The 17,136-nt window shown below is 40.1% G+C and overlaps 1 protein-coding gene across 2 annotated transcripts in view; it reads left to right on the top strand.

Moving 5' to 3' along the window:
- Positions 1 to 17,136, top strand: part of AUH (AU RNA binding methylglutaconyl-CoA hydratase) — a 141,367-nt gene that overhangs the window by 102,910 nt on the left and 21,321 nt on the right. The window lies entirely within an intron of this gene.

Here is a 17,136-nt window from a genome sequence, read left to right as displayed (position 1 = left end):
TTTGCAGTGAGCCGAGATCACACGATTGCACTCCATCCTGGGCTACAAGAGTATAAGAGTGAAACTCCATCTCAGAAAGAAAAAAGACATACAGAATGGAAAGAAGAATTTAAACACTGTCTTCACACGTCATGATATGTTCAGATAAAATTTTGAAGAGTCTACCAAAACACTGTTGGAACTAATAAGTGAATTAAGCAGGGTCATTGGATACAAGTTCAGAATATAAAATGAATTGTGGTTCTATGTACTAGCAATGACCATTGCAAAGTAAATTTTTAAAAATGACTAAAATTTACAGTAGCATTAAAAACCATGAAATACTTTAAATTTAACACAATATTTGCAAGATCTGTAGACTCAAAACTACCAAACATGACTGAGCAAAAATGAAAGAAGACTTAAATGGAGACATAATGTGTTCGTGGATCAGAAGATGAAATATTTTGAAGATGTCCTTTCTCTTTGAACTAATCTGTAGATGTAGTGCAATCCTGGATAATATACTTACAGCGATTTTTGTGTACAATGGCAAGGTGGTTCTAAAATTTTGATGGAAATACAAAGAGCAAAGTTGGTAGATTAAACACTACCTGATTTCAAGACTTACTATAAAGGTACAGAAATCAAGACACCAGGATACTGGTGTGAGAACAGACATAACAGAGCCATGGAACAAAATAGAAATTCCAGAAATAGACCTGCACATACATATATGATGAGGGACCCATTGGTGGCAAGGGGCTGTGATCTGTTTGTTATTCTCCTCCACTTTCAAGGGAGTGGCAGTCCTCTCCAGGACCCCCTTCACCCCATTCTAGATCTTGATTCCTTCTCTCTGTTGGGGTGGGAGGAGGCTGGATCAAGAGGCTCCTCGCACTGCTGCTGCTCCTGTTCTCTGGGTGGCATGTGTCCATTGCTGGCTCTCCTGTGGTTTCTGTTGGTGCCGCCGCTCCCTGAGGTAGGAGGTCTGACTACAGATCCCCATCTTGCACTGCCACTGGGCTCTGGCAATGCCCAGTAGTCTCTGTGGCAGAGTCTCTAGTAGTCTCTGTGGCAGAGACTACTAGCTGTTTCCAAATAATGGCTGGATCTTTCTTCCTTTTAGTAATAATACTGCTACCCTGGTTCAGATCCAGCTAGATCAACGTAACCATTTTAGCTCTACATAACCATTTTAGCCTCCCATATAGCTTGGAGATGGCCTTATGGCAAAGTTTCTGCCCACATAGATGGCTGCAGTGTGAACTGGAGAACATTCTCATCAACCTTAGAGACAAGAGCAACACCCAGCGGGTGGCAGAACAACACGAGAGATAACCCAAGAATGCCTACAAGTTTGGGATATTTTAAAAGGAGAGAGAAGCTTTGATCTTTTTTAAGCCTATGTTATTTTTGTCAGCTGAATAATTGTAACTCATGTCTTTGCCTCATAGGCTGTCTCTCTGTGTAAGGGTCTGGCAAGGTAGCTGCAGCCCAGGTACCTTCCATGATGTTGAGGAGAGACTCTCATATCCTCACCACACCAGAGAGTAGGTATGCAGGTTGCCACCAGTGTTCTCCTCCCTACCCACTCCCTCACTTTTCTTTTCATTGGTTCAGTAGAAGGAGGGGCTGTGCAGTAAGTCTGCCGCTTGAGCACAGGGACAGCTGTCACTGCAGTGCTGGTCTCCTGTTCTTGGAGGCACCTCAGTCTCCTTGACGTCTTAGACACCCTCCTACCCCCAAGGTGGGGAAGGAGCAAGCAGAGGCAAAATCCCAGCCCTCCTTGTTAAGACTACAGTGACTTTCCTCCTCTCCCTTCTCCGTGTCCGTAATGCATAGCTGGAAGGAAGTGTCTGGGTGGTGATGCCAGTAGCTGTGCTGGTGCCATGCCAGGTGCTCTTCATGAGCACCAAAGGAGGGCAGGCTCAGGTTTGTTGCTGTCTTTAGAATCTGGGGTTCTCGATAGTCTTTGCCCTCAGGTTGGATCTCAGTCTCCAGATTGTGGGTAGCAGGTCAGTCCCACTTCCTGTCTCATTACAAGATGTCATATGTCAGAATAATCTTGTTAATGGTTTTATTAACAAATGTTATTTTAGGACAGATTTCATGAAGTGTTATTTTATGCCACTAAATAAATCATAAGCTTAATTGCTACAGTCTGGGTAGAAGCATATTTGTTTTACAGTATAAGCCTCACTAACTGATTTAATGGAGTAGCCAAAAGCAATTTCAAGTACTTCCATATATTACAAATGATCAATCTTTGTTGTTTCTAAGATAAGATGTAACTGAAATAAAATGTTTACATGACATTATTTAAATTTAATTATATTTAATTCCTATAAAATGGAAGATAAAATGCCAGAACTTAGAGCTTATGTATTTTTAAAATAGAGCTGCATAACTTATAGAGCCTCAATTCATGAGCAACTAGCTTGCTTTTTGAAAATGAAGAAGAGAAAAAAGATGACAGTTTCCAAGTTAATTCACATTATACTTTTGATTATAAATAATAAATGTCATTTCTAAATGATCACTTTGCTGTGTACCAAGTTAGCACTTGATAGTTGAAAATAAAAATTATTTTATGAATACTAATTTGTAAGGAGGCAGTATAAATAGCTTTTATATGAAAAAATAGATATATATGCCCAGGCATATTTAATCACTAAAAATTGCTTATCAGGACAGTCATGGAAATATCCTTCTGTAACAGTTTTTCTCAGATCTATTTCAGACTTATGCATCTGTTACTATATTTATCTTTATCTTAATCAGCCCTTGCTGTGAGGTTTGGTTATTTTATTACAAGCAGCTGGGCAAAGCTTTTTCTTTTAAAAACTACATTCTTTTGTAGTGCTGCCATCACTCACATTACGCACTTGGACAGCAAAAGCACGTAAACGGTAGAACTAGATGAAATACTTGATGTCACTATATTTCATGATACTGTAATAGAAACCACTCTTTCGGGACGATATAACATGAAAGCATTACAATTTTTAAAAATCCTAACAAAAGATACAGTCAGTGTATGGATGATCACTCTTAGAGTTTTTGAACATGAAACTTCTTTTCTTATGCTGGGTTTAACTGTGACTATATTTACTCATCTGAGGGTTAATATCATGCCAACATTTAACTAGTTTGCTCTGATACTAATATATACATACTAGTGTTTATATTTAGTGACTTTATAAGATTATTAGAAGTCTACAATTCCAAACCTCTGGCCCAGATGAGAACTTTTTAAATATATAAACCCTTTTATAAATCTAACCTTACACTTTATTCCAACTTTGGTATGACAGTTTGAAATGTTTTCAATTCCAGGCTATAAATTCCAGATTCAGTTTTCCTTTGAGTTTATGCTGTATACCAGGTCCTGGGGTAGGAATTATTCCATTGTCTCTTAGTTTTATGTCAAGTCTAAAAGGTGGTTACTCCCATATCAAAAATATGGAAACTGAGTCTTAGAACCTTTTCCAAGGTCACATAGGTAATTAAGGATATATTGATTGTCCCATTCTGCCATTTAGTATTTTTGTTATTTAAGAGATGTGCTGTGATATTAGGAAAATGATGTTCAGTGTAAACATATTGTTGCATTGATGTCATACGAATGGTTGCCAATATAGGCAGTTCTTGACATGTTTTATTAACTGAAGAGATATGGACAGCTTGCTATTTTAGATTACCCATCTCTTATGTTTAGAATTCATTTTTGTTTCTACTATCACACTTTTAATTTAGTCTTCTGTTACCTGCCCTCAGAGCTAATCCAGCATCTTACAGTTAAACTCTGGAATTCTGTCCTCCATACATTCATATCCATGATTGCTAAATGAACTTTACATCAAAACCAGTGGTTCACATTGCTTACTGAAGAAAGCATAAGCTCATCCTGGCATTGAACACTTTATTTTCATTGCTCAGTTTTGCCCTTTCCATCCTGTCTGCACCCCGTCTCAGCCATTTGAGGCCCCTGCTGTTGTTGGGAGAGGCCTTCTTGTTCCCAGTGCCCCTGCTCAGGGAAGACTTTCCCTAGCTTCCTCCCATAGTGCTTTGTTTAGTCCTCTTACATTACCTTTATTTTAGCCCCAAGTCATAAAATCTGGGAAATTCAGGTCAACCAGTAAGTTTGTGCACACCATCCAGAGATACCTTCTTCACAGATGTGCAGTCTTCCTGTGTCTGCTTTCTGGGAGAGGCCTGTGCACTGAAGACAATTCAGATTTACTTTATTAACGTTCTTTCTGTGAATTTGTTTATGGATCAATCTTTAAGTATGCCAGAAAGGACATTAGTTTTATTTCCATCGTAATTAGTTGGAAATGTAATTAGTTGGAAATGTAATTATTTTCACTCTGTACTTAGCTTATTTATTTGACTTAACGTTAATTTTTTCACAACATATTTATAGCTTGTCTCCTTAAATTGTGCTGTATTTCATACCATTAAAATACAATTTGTATGCAGAAGAATTACTTGTATTAACACTTTAAAGTATACAAAGATTATCCACCACATAGTGATATATTTAGATAACCTTGACAGACTAATCTGAAAGGAGGTGCTGAGTGTTAATTCACATGGAGCCCCGCAAGGGGGTACAGAAACTGCTTCAGTGAGCAGCTTGTAAGGCTCCTGATGACTGCAGCCCTTAGCTCTCTAGATACCAAGATAAGGGATCAGAGAAGAGCCACAAACCCGTGAAAGTCAGCTCCTCATTACACTTGACAAAAAATTTGGTTCAATGTAAATAGAAAGGTGTTTGTTCTGGGCTAGGAGGTTTACTATGATGAGCATGCAGTACATACAGCCTTAGGCCCATGAAATAATACTGTAGGTTTACCTCTTCTTGGGTGTTTTAGTATACCCCATAATTTATTTTCTGCTTTCACAGAGTTTGGTGGGATGTGTTTATAAATTTAACATAATAACAAAAATATTATTTACAAGTTTAGTTTTTAGGCTGTAAGTCATGATTTTCTGATAAATATGAATCTCTCAAATCAGAATATCTGATAAATTTCCAGAGTTCTAGTTAGTTGCTCACTTTACATTATACCATGTAGAAAGCCCTAATCTGTGCATCTATTAAACATTAGAATGGTAACTAGTAAATTAATTTTTTCAAATTTCCCTTGAGTAAGAAGTAATTTGTCATGTAGTCTGAGGTTGCAATGTTTATTAGGTACGAGCTTACTTTTCATTCTGTATTTATGAAAGATTATTGTAGAATCTTGGTAAACTTAATCATTTCAAATAGTGAAAGGACTTTGTTTAAGAAATTGTGTGATGAATTATTCTCTGAAGAGTAATGGACCCTAGCATACTTTCAAAAATTTTAAACCATATGTTGGATGTATAGAAAAAGACAATGAAAAAAATCACTGGTATTAACAACTAGTACAGAAGCAAAAAGTTTGCGTATTCTCATTACATATACAGCTATATCATATGTGATTATGGTCCAGTAGTAAAAATGTAAAAATTAAAAGATTGTTTTGGTACCTCCATGTCAAAAGGTCAATGCTACTGGCTTTGTTTCTTTGCCTTAAGGCTTTTATGATAGCTTTTATTCTAATGTAGTCAAAATATGTATTATATCCACATCCACTGATACCTTAGTAGTGTTGCACTTCAAGTATTCTTTTGCGGTCTATTTCTAATATCTTGCCTCTTTGGTAATCCAGGTGCATCCTGCCCTTTATGCTACTCTAGCTGGGTGGGGTTGGGAGTCAGTGAAGATAGCCACACACAGTCTTTGTTGTCATGAGAGAGAGGTAGCGTAGTGATGGATGTGGTCACACTGCCAATGACAGCCTCTTGGGGGTTCTGCAAAATGAGGGTGATGGCACCACCTCAGAGAATTTATGTGAAAATTAAAAGTTGATAAAGTTCTTAGGACAGGGCCTGGCACATAATAAGAACTAGATACATGTCACCTGCTGCTGTTTTATGCCTTTTTCCAAGGCATCATACTAACGTGTAGCTCTTCCTTGACCATATATACAAGTTTTGTTTTTAAATGCCTACTACTTTTTTCCTAAAAAAAAAAAAAAAAAAAAATTCGGCCGGCTGCGGTGGCTCAAGTCCGTATTCCCAGCACTTTGGGAGGCCGAGGCGGGCAGATCACGAGGTCAGGAGATCTAGACCATCCTGGCCAAGATGGTGAAACCCCGTCTCTACAAAAAATACGAAAATTAGCTGGGTATGGTGGTGGGCTCCTGTAGTCCCAGCTACTGAGGAGGCGGAGGCAGAAGAATCACTTGAACCGGGGAGGTGGAGGTTGCAGTGAGCCGAGATCGTGCCACTGCACTCCAGCCTGGGCAACAGAGCAAGACTCCGTCTCAAAAAAAAGAAAATCCTGAAAAGTAAAAAGAGATTAAAAAAATAAAAAGGTTGACCGGAGATTGATAGATTTTCTCAACAGCATCTGGAGCTCAGTTAGACTTGAACCGTTTAACAGTAAGGAGGCCTTTGAAGGTACTGGAATGCAGGAAATATTTATCAACCCCTTACCACATTATAATTACATAATCACAGCACTTAAAGGGGCAGCGTGAATTATTCTTTGCTTGATCAGTATAAGAATTTATCCGAAGAGTTGCTAGAATAGATGAGGGCTGTTGGGTTATGAGGGAATGAAAGAGAATGCTCAGGAGCAGCAGGAGTAAATGGAAAGTTTACTCTATCCTGGCATTCACTCGACATTTGGCTCCCTTTCCCTTTTTCTTTTACAGGCTCTTTGGGAGCTTATATCAGTGGAAACCACAGCTTCTGGCTTTTATAATGAATACTTGATCAGCCAGTGATTGACTTGTATTTACCATTCTCCAGTGACTCCTCTCAGAAATCCAGCTACTTTGTAAGTAGTAAAGACCCATCATGAGTAAATCTCCTATGAGTATTCACACTCTGAAAACACACAGCACAGGCATAAATTTCACCTTGGCAGCCTCTGCATTATAGAAAGACCTGAGAGAGGAGGTGAAACTTCTTTACTGGAGAAAGATTAGTTTCAGCTTAGGAGAGAAGAGCTCATTTTCATGTCTTGATAAGAGCCCAGCACCTCAACCATGTCATTGCACCCCAAATGTTGGAGCACTGCTGTTGCACCTAGAGGGGACTGGCAAGGAGAGGACATGGCAACCTCCTGGAATGTTCATAATGGCAAGCCCATCCTGTCTACCTTACCTAGGAGGTGATAGAAATAAGATTCCCAAAGGTAAAATGCATCTCTATGGTACCTCGGTAACTCCTGGTCTGGACCCTAGGCTGGTGCCCTATCTCTTCCGCTGCAGCTGTGTGTGGTGGGCTCACAGCTACCCATGTGCTGAGGGAAGCTGCCGCTCCACCCACGAGTGGTTTCTTCTCTTTATCAAGTACTTACTTGCCTTTACAACACCCAGGGGATGTGCTGATGTGTAATATTAGAAGTCCTCTAGAGCAGAAATCTGTATCCCTCTCTAAGTTGAAGGAAACAGGGAGCTCACAGTTGGTCATCCGCAGTCTGACAGAGGCTTGTCTTGAGGGCGACTCTCTGCCGTCAAAAGACGGAGGACATCAGTGATTCATTAAATATTGGAAACTAGAAGTTTCTGTTTACTGAGCTTTAAATGATGGGTGCTGTACTCCAGAGAGAAGAAAACATAATGAGTATGTCCTCAACATTTTCTTAGGGTTTTAGTTGCCTGAGCAATGAAATACGGGTATGCAGATTACATAGTTGCTGCAAATATGTAGCAGTGGCAAAAAATACTCTGTAGTGATTTAGAATCACATACTAGCAAAAATACTGCTTAAGCTAATAGGTCACACATCTGGCAGCTCCATGGGAATATAAGAGACTCACCTGTCTCCGTGTGTGGAAAAGGCAAGGGGCAAGTTCTGCTGCTGTAACTGATCCTCAGTCAGGACATGCAGTGAACAAGAAAATGTAATAAACAGACACTGTGTTTGCTGAGTGATACAGTGGCCTTTAGGGCCCTTTACAGAATGCTTTGGTATGACTGTGGTGTCAAGAGAATTTTTGAGAGGAGTGAGAAAAACTTGCACACCATGGCAAGCTGGGATGGGTGAGTCGTGAGGAGTGGGTGAGGTGGGTGTGCACTGGGAGGGCTGCCATGTGCTGGGCAGCAGGTGCGGTCTCAGACCTCCCGGACTCCAGGCTCGCCCTGGCAGGTGGAGGCCAGGTTCTTGACAGCTCCTCTGTCCTGCCTGGAGACAATTTTTTAAGTTTTTCATTTTTTTTCCTTCTTTCTAAAAGAAGAATTTAGTGGAAAATACAACTGGAACCCCTGATTTTTTTTTTTTTTTTTTGAGACGGAGTCTCACTCTGTCTCCAGGCTGGAGTACAGGGGCGCTATCTCAGCTCACTGCAGCCTCCACCTCCCAGGTTCAAGCAATTCTCCTGCCTCAGCCTCCTGAATAGCTGGGACTACAGGCACGCACCACCGTGCCCAACTAATTTTTTTGTATTTGTAGTAGAGATGGGGTTTCACCATTTTGGCAAGGATGGTCTTGATCTCTTGACCTTGTGATCTGCCTGCCTCAGCTTCTGAAAGTACTGGGATTATAGGTGTGAGCCACCGCACCTGGCCAGAACCCCTGATTTAAAAACAATTGCAAAGCCTTTTTGTTTAAAATGAACACAAACAGTAGTTGATGAATACCTTTTTGAACATGGTCTTTAAGTGTACTTTTACCTGTTGTATTCATAATCATGAGCAAAGGTACAGAAGATATTTGAGTATTAAGTATGCTTTCAAAGTATCTCTTATATTGCTGATCTTATGTCGGTGTTACCAAAAAAAAAACTGCCAAACAAACAACTTTTGTGTAATTAGCTCAAAGAATAGCCACAAGGGTGAGGTTACAGGAAAAGAGGGCTTTATAAGATGATGTGTGAGATATTGTTTCTTTGGTATGTCACAGAGCCATGTGGGTCCAGTGTTCCCCAAACCCCCTCTTACAGAACTCCAGGTCAGTGTTCAGAAATATTGTGTTCTTTTTTTTTTTTTTTTTTTTTTTGAGACAGGGTCTCTGTCGCCCAGGCAAGAGTGCAATGGTGCAATCATGGCTCACTGCAGCCTCGACCTCCCAGGCTCAGGTGATCCCCCTACCTTAGCCTCCCAAGTAGCTGGGACTACAAGTGTGCATCACCAGGCCTGGCTAATTTTTGTATTTTTTGTGGAGACAGGGTTGTGCCATGTTTCCTAGGCTCGTCTCGAACTCCTGGGCTCAAGTGATCTGCCCACCTTGGCCTCCCAGAGTGCTGGCATTACAGGTGTAAGCCACTGTGCCTGGCCCAGAAATGTTGTATTCTTTACTCATTTCTGTTTTTCATAATTTACATGGAGGTATCCACTGCAAACATAGAAGCCTAGTCACAGTATCACAGTGTTGACCGTGAGCCAAAAATGCCATTGTGCTAGCCTGCTAATAGTAACAGTAAGTCCTCGCTTAACATCATCATTGGTTCTTGGAAACTGCAACTTTAAACAGAATGATGTACAGCGGCTCCTGAAATCACATCCTTTTGTTCATCCTTGTTCCTTTATAATGTTGTTGTGAGGGGAAATGGTTTTGTTACATGTTGTTTCGCTTGAAGTCCCAGTTTCCAGGAACCAACAATGTTATGTGAGGACTTACTGTACATATATAAGTGCATTTTGATACGAAACAATGAGGACAAAAACTGGTATTATAAGCTTAAGATTTACGTACTAGTCATTTAAATTTCCGTGTCCCACCCCAGAGCTCATATATGTAATCTAGACCATATTCCCACTACCCCTGGGGGCACTCCCGCTTCCCACAGGCTTCCTTTGTATCACTCCTTTTAGGTTGTGCTTTGTCTAAAATCCAATATTATTAGGAACTTATGCCCTTATTTTTCTTCCTTATATTTCTAATAGTTGTAGGCATTTTTAGGAAAAAGTTATGTCCTTTATCTTGAGATGTTTTTGGTAGACTCCTTAGAGACAAAAATAACACATAATACAGAGTTGAACATTGAAAAATGAAGCCTCATGCAAAGGCAGTTCATCAAGGAAAGAACAGGCTTTTCAACTATTGGTTGTCCGTATGCAAAAGAATGAACTTCAATCCATAGTTCTCACAATATGTAAAAATTGATAAAAATGGATCACAGACTTAAAATGTAAAACCTAAAAACAGAAGTGCTTAGAACAAAGTTCAGGGAAAAATATCTTTCTCATTTTGGGTTAGAAATCTAAGGTTTCTTAGATGAGACACCAAGAACATGATCCACATGAGAAAAAAATAGAAATACTGGACTTACTGAAGTTAAGAATGTCTTTTGTCAGGACACTGTTAAGAGAATGGAAGTACGAGCTCCAGAATAGAAGAAGATATGTGTAAATCATATTTTTGATAAAGGACTTGTATCCAAAATTTGTAGAGAATTCTCTAAACTCAATAGTAAGAAAACAAAGCAACTTAGTTAAAACATGGTCAAGATATTTAAGCAGACACTTCACTAAAGAAAATGTAAGTATGGCAAATATGCACATAAAAAGATGCTCTACATCAGTAGTCTTTGGGGAAATACAAATTAAAACCACGATGAGACAATACTGAACACCTATAGAATGACTAAAATTAAAGACTGTAGTAAATGTTGGCAAGGATGTAGAACACTGGGAACTTTCACCAATGCTAGTATTATTGGTCACTAATTCAGAGAGAATACTAACGGTTTGGTGGCTGAAGGATTTTGGCCCTGGAGGACACAATGGGATTTGTTTTAAACTGGAGAATAGATTCCTTGTGCCAGAGCCCCATGTGTCAGGGAGGAGGGAGGGGGCAGGACAAGATGTGATCCAAGGAGATGGAGAGGCTGGGAATTGAGGTACTGCAGGCGTGCAGCTGTGAGTGTGAGCCAAATGGACCAGTGGGAGTGGGAGAGACAGGAGAGATGATCTACATAAGAGTGTGACTGACTGAGGGGCAAGGCAGGGAAGGGGAGTGGTGCTGTGGCAACCACCTTTATGGGGAGTGAGAGTTAGCTGCCCCCCTTACCCTCTTGCAGAGTAGCACTATCGGTTGAAGTTGATGGGTCTCTGCAGCAGTGTTTCTCTGTCCGGATGTAGACTCAGAAAAGGTTAAAAGGGTGATGCAGTGTACGGAGGAGAGTTTGCCAGCCATGTGCAGTGAGAGAGGAAAGAAGGCTTCACTGCAAAGAATGTGGCTGAGCTGTTGCAGCAGTGGGAGGAGGCTGTATGGAAGGGAATTGAGTGTGAGTAGGCTGAAGGATTGTCAGGGAAAGGAGGCAGGTAACAGAAGACTCAGCTGACTGTGGCTTAACAAGGCCTTGGGTATCTTTTTATAAGAAGTCTGGGAAGGCATTGCTGGCGTGGCTCCGCTGCTGGCATGTCTCCGCTGCTTAGGCATGATGGGGACTACCAGACTTTCCAGCCTGCTGTTTTGCCATCCTCATCATGTGGCTTTTCAGCCATAGATTTGTCTTCTATTCCTAACTCTTGGATTTTGTGCTTTAGAAACAGCAGTTTTCCTTGTTAAATAGTCATTTATCCTTTGTGCCTATTCTCTTAACGTTTATTTGCTTAGCTTCTAACTTCATTGTGTGCATATACCACCTTTAAACAAGTGTTTTGCCTTTGGCGTGATTTCTGACTTTAGCCTTATTCCCTCTAGCATGCTATTTCTAATTCATTTATTAGTTCTGTATTTATGTTATTTTGGTCCTCAGTGTTTCAGGTTGCTCTGCAATCTTGTTTTTCATTTCAGCGTGTTCATTTGCCATCGCCTCTTTGAGTCTCATATATTGATTTTATGTCATCTCTAAATTATTTCATAGTAAGCACTTCTGGGAACTTTTCTTCAGTTATTAGCTAGGCTTTCTTAAATAAAAGACGGTGTCTTTAGGATGCCATGTGTGTGCCTTTGCTGTCCTCAGTAGGGGGCTTGTTTGGTTTGATTTGCTTTGAGGAGTGGGGAGGCTGGCCTGTCTTGTCCATAACTATGCCATGTCTTTTGTTAATCTTCCACGTGTTTTTTTTGTTTGTTTGTTTGTTTTTTTAGCATGAACCTCTGTCAGTATTCTTCTTCTTTTACACAGCGAGTGAGCTTTGGGTTGATTCTGGTTGAGGGCTCAGAATTGTTGTGGTGTTTCTTTTGCTTTTCCTCTTTGTCTGAGAGAATGGGAGGAGAGGAGGCAGGAATCACCCAGCAGGGCGGGAGGCCATGATTCAGCTTTGTAAATATCTTTTCCCAGGCTGCCTCCACCGAATCTGCTCATATCTGTTTCCTGTGAGACACACCCTTTGCTTAATATGGTTTCCCAGCTCAGGACAGGGGTCTGGCATTTTAGAACAGTAGGTCTCTGGTGTTTATGGGCCCTGCTCCTGTCCCCATCCCCCTCACATCTTGCCAGCTTTAGACAAGAAGGATGGGCACAGTCCATGAGTGTTTTTAGGGACAGCACAGGGGTCAAAGGTGCACTCCCTCTAGAACACAGGGGAGGAGAGGGCCAGAGCAGGCTCCCCAGGCTCGCATCCTGGCTCCAGGCCCTACCTTAGGCCTCCGTTTTCTCGTCTGTGTGGAGGAAGATGATAGTCCCTACATCCTAGGGTAGGTGGAAGGATTGAATGAGATAATGCCCATAAGTCACTTGGCACCCGTTTGCTTCTGTCAGCAGATGTCAGCTCCAGTCATTGATGCTTCATAGACTTCTCACTCAGGCACTTCCTACTCAGTCGTCTTGGTCCCACTGATCTTGTTTCATTTATTTTCACTTTTGCTTTACTTTTTACTCAACCCTTGCTTAATTGTTGGGGGTGATTAGTGATTAGGTGATTTTGATATTTTTCTTCTTTCTCCAGCTTTCCTCTTATCAGATAAAAACCAAAATGGCTGTCTTCTGTGGGACTGCCTGCTGAGAAGTGGGGCCTTGTTTCTCAAAAAGCGTTCTGATTTTAAAACTTTTCATTGGCTGCCATTGCACCCCTTTGTCTTCCCATGGGAAGAGGGTGTAATAGTCTTATACTTTTCACAGTTCTGCCCATTTGCCAACTCTGTGCCTGGGGTAGGCCATGCTTCCCCATGGGGCTCCTGGGGTGGGCCGTGGTTCCAGTTCCCACCTGCTGGGCCCACACTTGAAATCTCTTGTGTGTGCTCCCAGCCCTGCTCTTCATGCTTGTGCCATGCAAGTGTGTCACTTCCTCTCTCGTTGCTTTTTTCCTCCCCACCTCTCATCCCTTCCCTCTCTGATTATTCAACTAATTGTTGTTGCTCTGATTGAGTTCAAAGAGGGTGTCTAGGAATTAGTTGTGAGCTAGCTAAATAGAGAAATCTGCAATATACATTTTAAATTTGTAATCAGTGCATATTTTGTTTTCAGTGTTTAAAGAATTTTTCATTTAAAATACTGACAGTATGGCTTACTTTTAACCTTTAACCTCTACATCTCAAATAATTTTTCAGAGGTGCACCTTGGTAAATCCATTGTTGCCATAAACCATATTGTGTACAGTGACAATACTTTGATGGTTCTTGCTAGGAGAGCAGTAATTAATACTCGTCACGTCTAGAACTTCCCTTCACACATTCTCCTGGAACAGGGTACAGGACAGGGATTGCCCCCTCTGGAACCTGCCATTGTGGGTTTAGAACCCTCAGGACACTGGTAAGTGGAGTGAAAGGAAGTCACTGACCTATTCCTTACCAACATACTTAACAGTGCCTGTAGGAAGCTAGTTGGGAGATGTGGATGGGAAGGAAAAAGTGTCAACATTTATATGAATTTCAAATGTATCTTACCTCTAGCTGTGCCTTAAAATGTTTTGAAATATGAAAACTAAAAAATATGTTAAAACATGTTTATTAAACTTGCAGCTTAAGTTTATATTCAGTTTAATATAACTGACTACATTAAGTTTATGTGCAAATTCAGTAACTAGGAAGTCTACAGGTGGCCAGTGTTGTGAAGTTATCCCCCAACATTTTATTATGACAGCTTTGGCCAATGTTATTTTAACTGATATTCTATTAATACTATACAGTGAACCTTTTACAAATATTGGATGATTTTTATAAATTACCCAACTGAACCTAAAGAAGCAATAGTTGTTGGTGAATACATTCATTTTATATGTTGTGGGTAGTTTTTCTTGCTGGTTTAGATAGAGATTTTAGTTGTTTTATGGTATGCCTTGATTTTACTTTTGTTTGGGATGGGAGGGAAAGATCGTTTGGTTTTGTTTTGTTTTTCTTGAGATATGTCTTAGAGTTTTGAAAAACTGACTGGATGTTGGATATGTTTTATAATATAATTTGTTTCCAGTAAGTTAGAGTTTCTTTGCTATGCTAAGAAGAATGGCTCATTCCACTTTCTTAATATGAAACAGTTGTTGACTGGTTCGTTAAATAACAAAATCTTCTAATGCTGTCCTTTTACAGAGTGTTTGATGATTTTCCCGATGAAGAGTAAAGCTATCTAGTTCACCTTTATAGCTTTAGTTATAGTCAAATATCCTGCTTGTTTTAATTTGCTCATTTTGCTGCTCGTTTTCTGTTAAAGGTTACAAAGAAAAAAAAAAGTGGGCTGCTCCAGCCGGGCTGATCTCCAGCAGGAGACCCCAGAAGCTGCAGGGTGGGACACATGACACATCGGCTCAGGCCCCTCTGCACAGGTTCTGTGCTTTGTGGTCAGTTCCACATCTTTCATGTCTCAGGCCTTTTCTTGTAGCACTAGCCCTAAAAACTGTAAGATAAGATTGAGGTGGGCCAGCACAGAGAATAGAAAGCGAGGAGGAAGATCTGCAGCGAAGTGAGGAGGCAGAGTGTTGTGCACCCTTCCATCACACGGGCCTTGCCGTGTAATTCATTTCTCTCCAGCAACACCTGCCCAACCGGAGCTGACTGCTGTGTGATTTTGTTTTGAAGCTTTCCGCCATTGTCACTGCCTCTGATAACAGATGAGATAGGTAATAATTCATTTTTCCTTTTGTTCTGATTACCCAGTTATATTCTTATGCTTATTAAGTCTCGCTGAGGCTTAGCCCTGGCAAAGATAGCTAAGGAGCTATCGGTCTCAGGTTTCTGGTCTCTGTTAGTGGTAGGTAGCTGACTGTTAGGAAAAGCAGGTGACTTGCAGAATGAGACATAGCTAATCCACCACTGATTTACTAGTGCATATGGATCTGGTGGCCACCTTACCGCTCTGAGCCTTCAGTTTTCAGATTTGTCAAATGAAGATAATTATGATAGTGACCTCACAGGATTCTTTGAAACATTATAAGAGTAATGTATTCCATTACATATTACATAGTACCTAGTAAGTTCTCAATACGTGGTAGTTATTTACCTGTTAATAATGGTGTTGCTATGCCCAGAATCTTTAAATTTTCATCATGTGCCCTACTTTTGATAAAGAATATCAGAAACATTCTTGTCTTCATGTCCACTCCATTCTTTGGTCATTTCTAGGTAACATGAAATATTTTCACATATTATTTCTTTTATTCCTGATATTTTACTATCTGATAACACCTGGTAAACTTAGCCAGATGTTTTGTGTTTCTAACATGCAGTTAGTAGGGATTTCTCACTTACATCTTAAGTCTTTTATTAGAACCCTCATTTAATGAAAACATGAAAGTTCAGTTTTTATGAAATGGAGTGTTCACTCTTTATTGTTACAGTTATTACAGTTAATTCAGAAACGCAAGAAAAACAGTTGATGTGAGGGTGTCACTTCCTTCACTTCTGACTGTGGTTGGCAAGTACGGTGTGTTTTTCATGTGTTGAGCTTTCCAAAAGGATTGTTTTCCATAGTATTCTCTCCACACTTTTCCTCCTCTATTATTTTTTCAAGATAAGTGGTTCACATATTCTTTTTTACTTCCTCCTTGATTTGGAAAGAATGAGGGATGATTTTGAACTTTGGGAAATACTCTCTGAATGTTGTCTTGAAAAATACTGGGGTTTTTTGGTAAAAGAAAGATGAGTAGAAGAAAAGATGCTCCTTACGGTGTGTGCTGCTTGATCAATCTTTGTCCTCGTGGTAGGCAGCCTCTAACCTGGCTGCCTGGTGTTCACACAGTGTAATGCTGCCTGTGGAGTGAGGCTGGCCATGTTGACTTAGAAGCAATGGGACGTCACCTCTCAGATTGGTTGTAAAAAGGCTATGGCTTCCTTGACTCACTCGCCCTGGTAATGCCTTGTCAAGAGGCAGCCCTGCAATGTAGCTTATGTGTGCAGGACTGAGAAGGCCTGCCAGCCGTGGGGAAGGGAGCCTGGAAGCAGGAGAGCCAGCCAAGCTCTTCCTGGATTCCTGACCCCTTAGAATCTATCAAATAGTAAGTGTTTGTTTTAAACCACTGAGTTTTAGAGTAATTTGTAGTGCACAATAAATAACTAGTATTTAAATCATTAGACATGATGACACTGTTTCTTTCTTAAACAGACTACATGGTTTATGCTTTACCATATTCAGTGTCCAGTTGGGCTAGGAAATATTACATAGTTGATTTGTTTTCACCATTTAAGAGAGTTTGATTTTTTTTTTAAAGTATAAAATGTTAAATACAACTCTTAAGGGGTGGAATCTGTAGATATCAAGGTATTAAGTTTGACATTTTGCTTTAGTAGTTACATGATTTGTCTAGTAAGGTAAACATGAAACATTATATCTCTGGCAAATGTTACTGCATTAAAATAATGTAATCAAGACTTTTCTTTAGGGCTGGCTTATGTATTCATGTTCATTTGACACAAGTATATATGTATTATACATACGTAATACATATTATGTACTTACCACAAAACCTAATAAAGGAAAACCTAACACAAAATCTCAAAAAGGAAAAAATATCCAGCCTAGCCATAATCCTTGTAATACATTTGTAGATACTAATATGACTTTAAATCAATCACATATACTTATATATAACATATTGTCTATATAAATAACTAGGGATTAGAATGAAAAAGTGCAACACACGTAAGACATAGTTGTTTAGGCATGTTATGGCATGATATTTTTACTGTAGGTAGGTAGATGTCTTACTGCAGCCCTAGTAATTGATCTGATACATGTATGCTGCTACAGAAGAGTCCATTGGATCCCCTCTTTCTATTAGTTTTGTTTCTCTGGAC

This window comes from Gorilla gorilla, chromosome 13 (assembly GCF_029281585.2).
Source record: "Gorilla gorilla gorilla isolate KB3781 chromosome 13, NHGRI_mGorGor1-v2.1_pri, whole genome shotgun sequence".
Lineage (NCBI taxonomy): Eukaryota > Metazoa > Chordata > Mammalia > Primates > Hominidae > Gorilla > Gorilla gorilla.
Note: the sequence above shows the minus strand (reverse complement) of the source record. Positions and strands in the feature narration are given on the sequence as shown.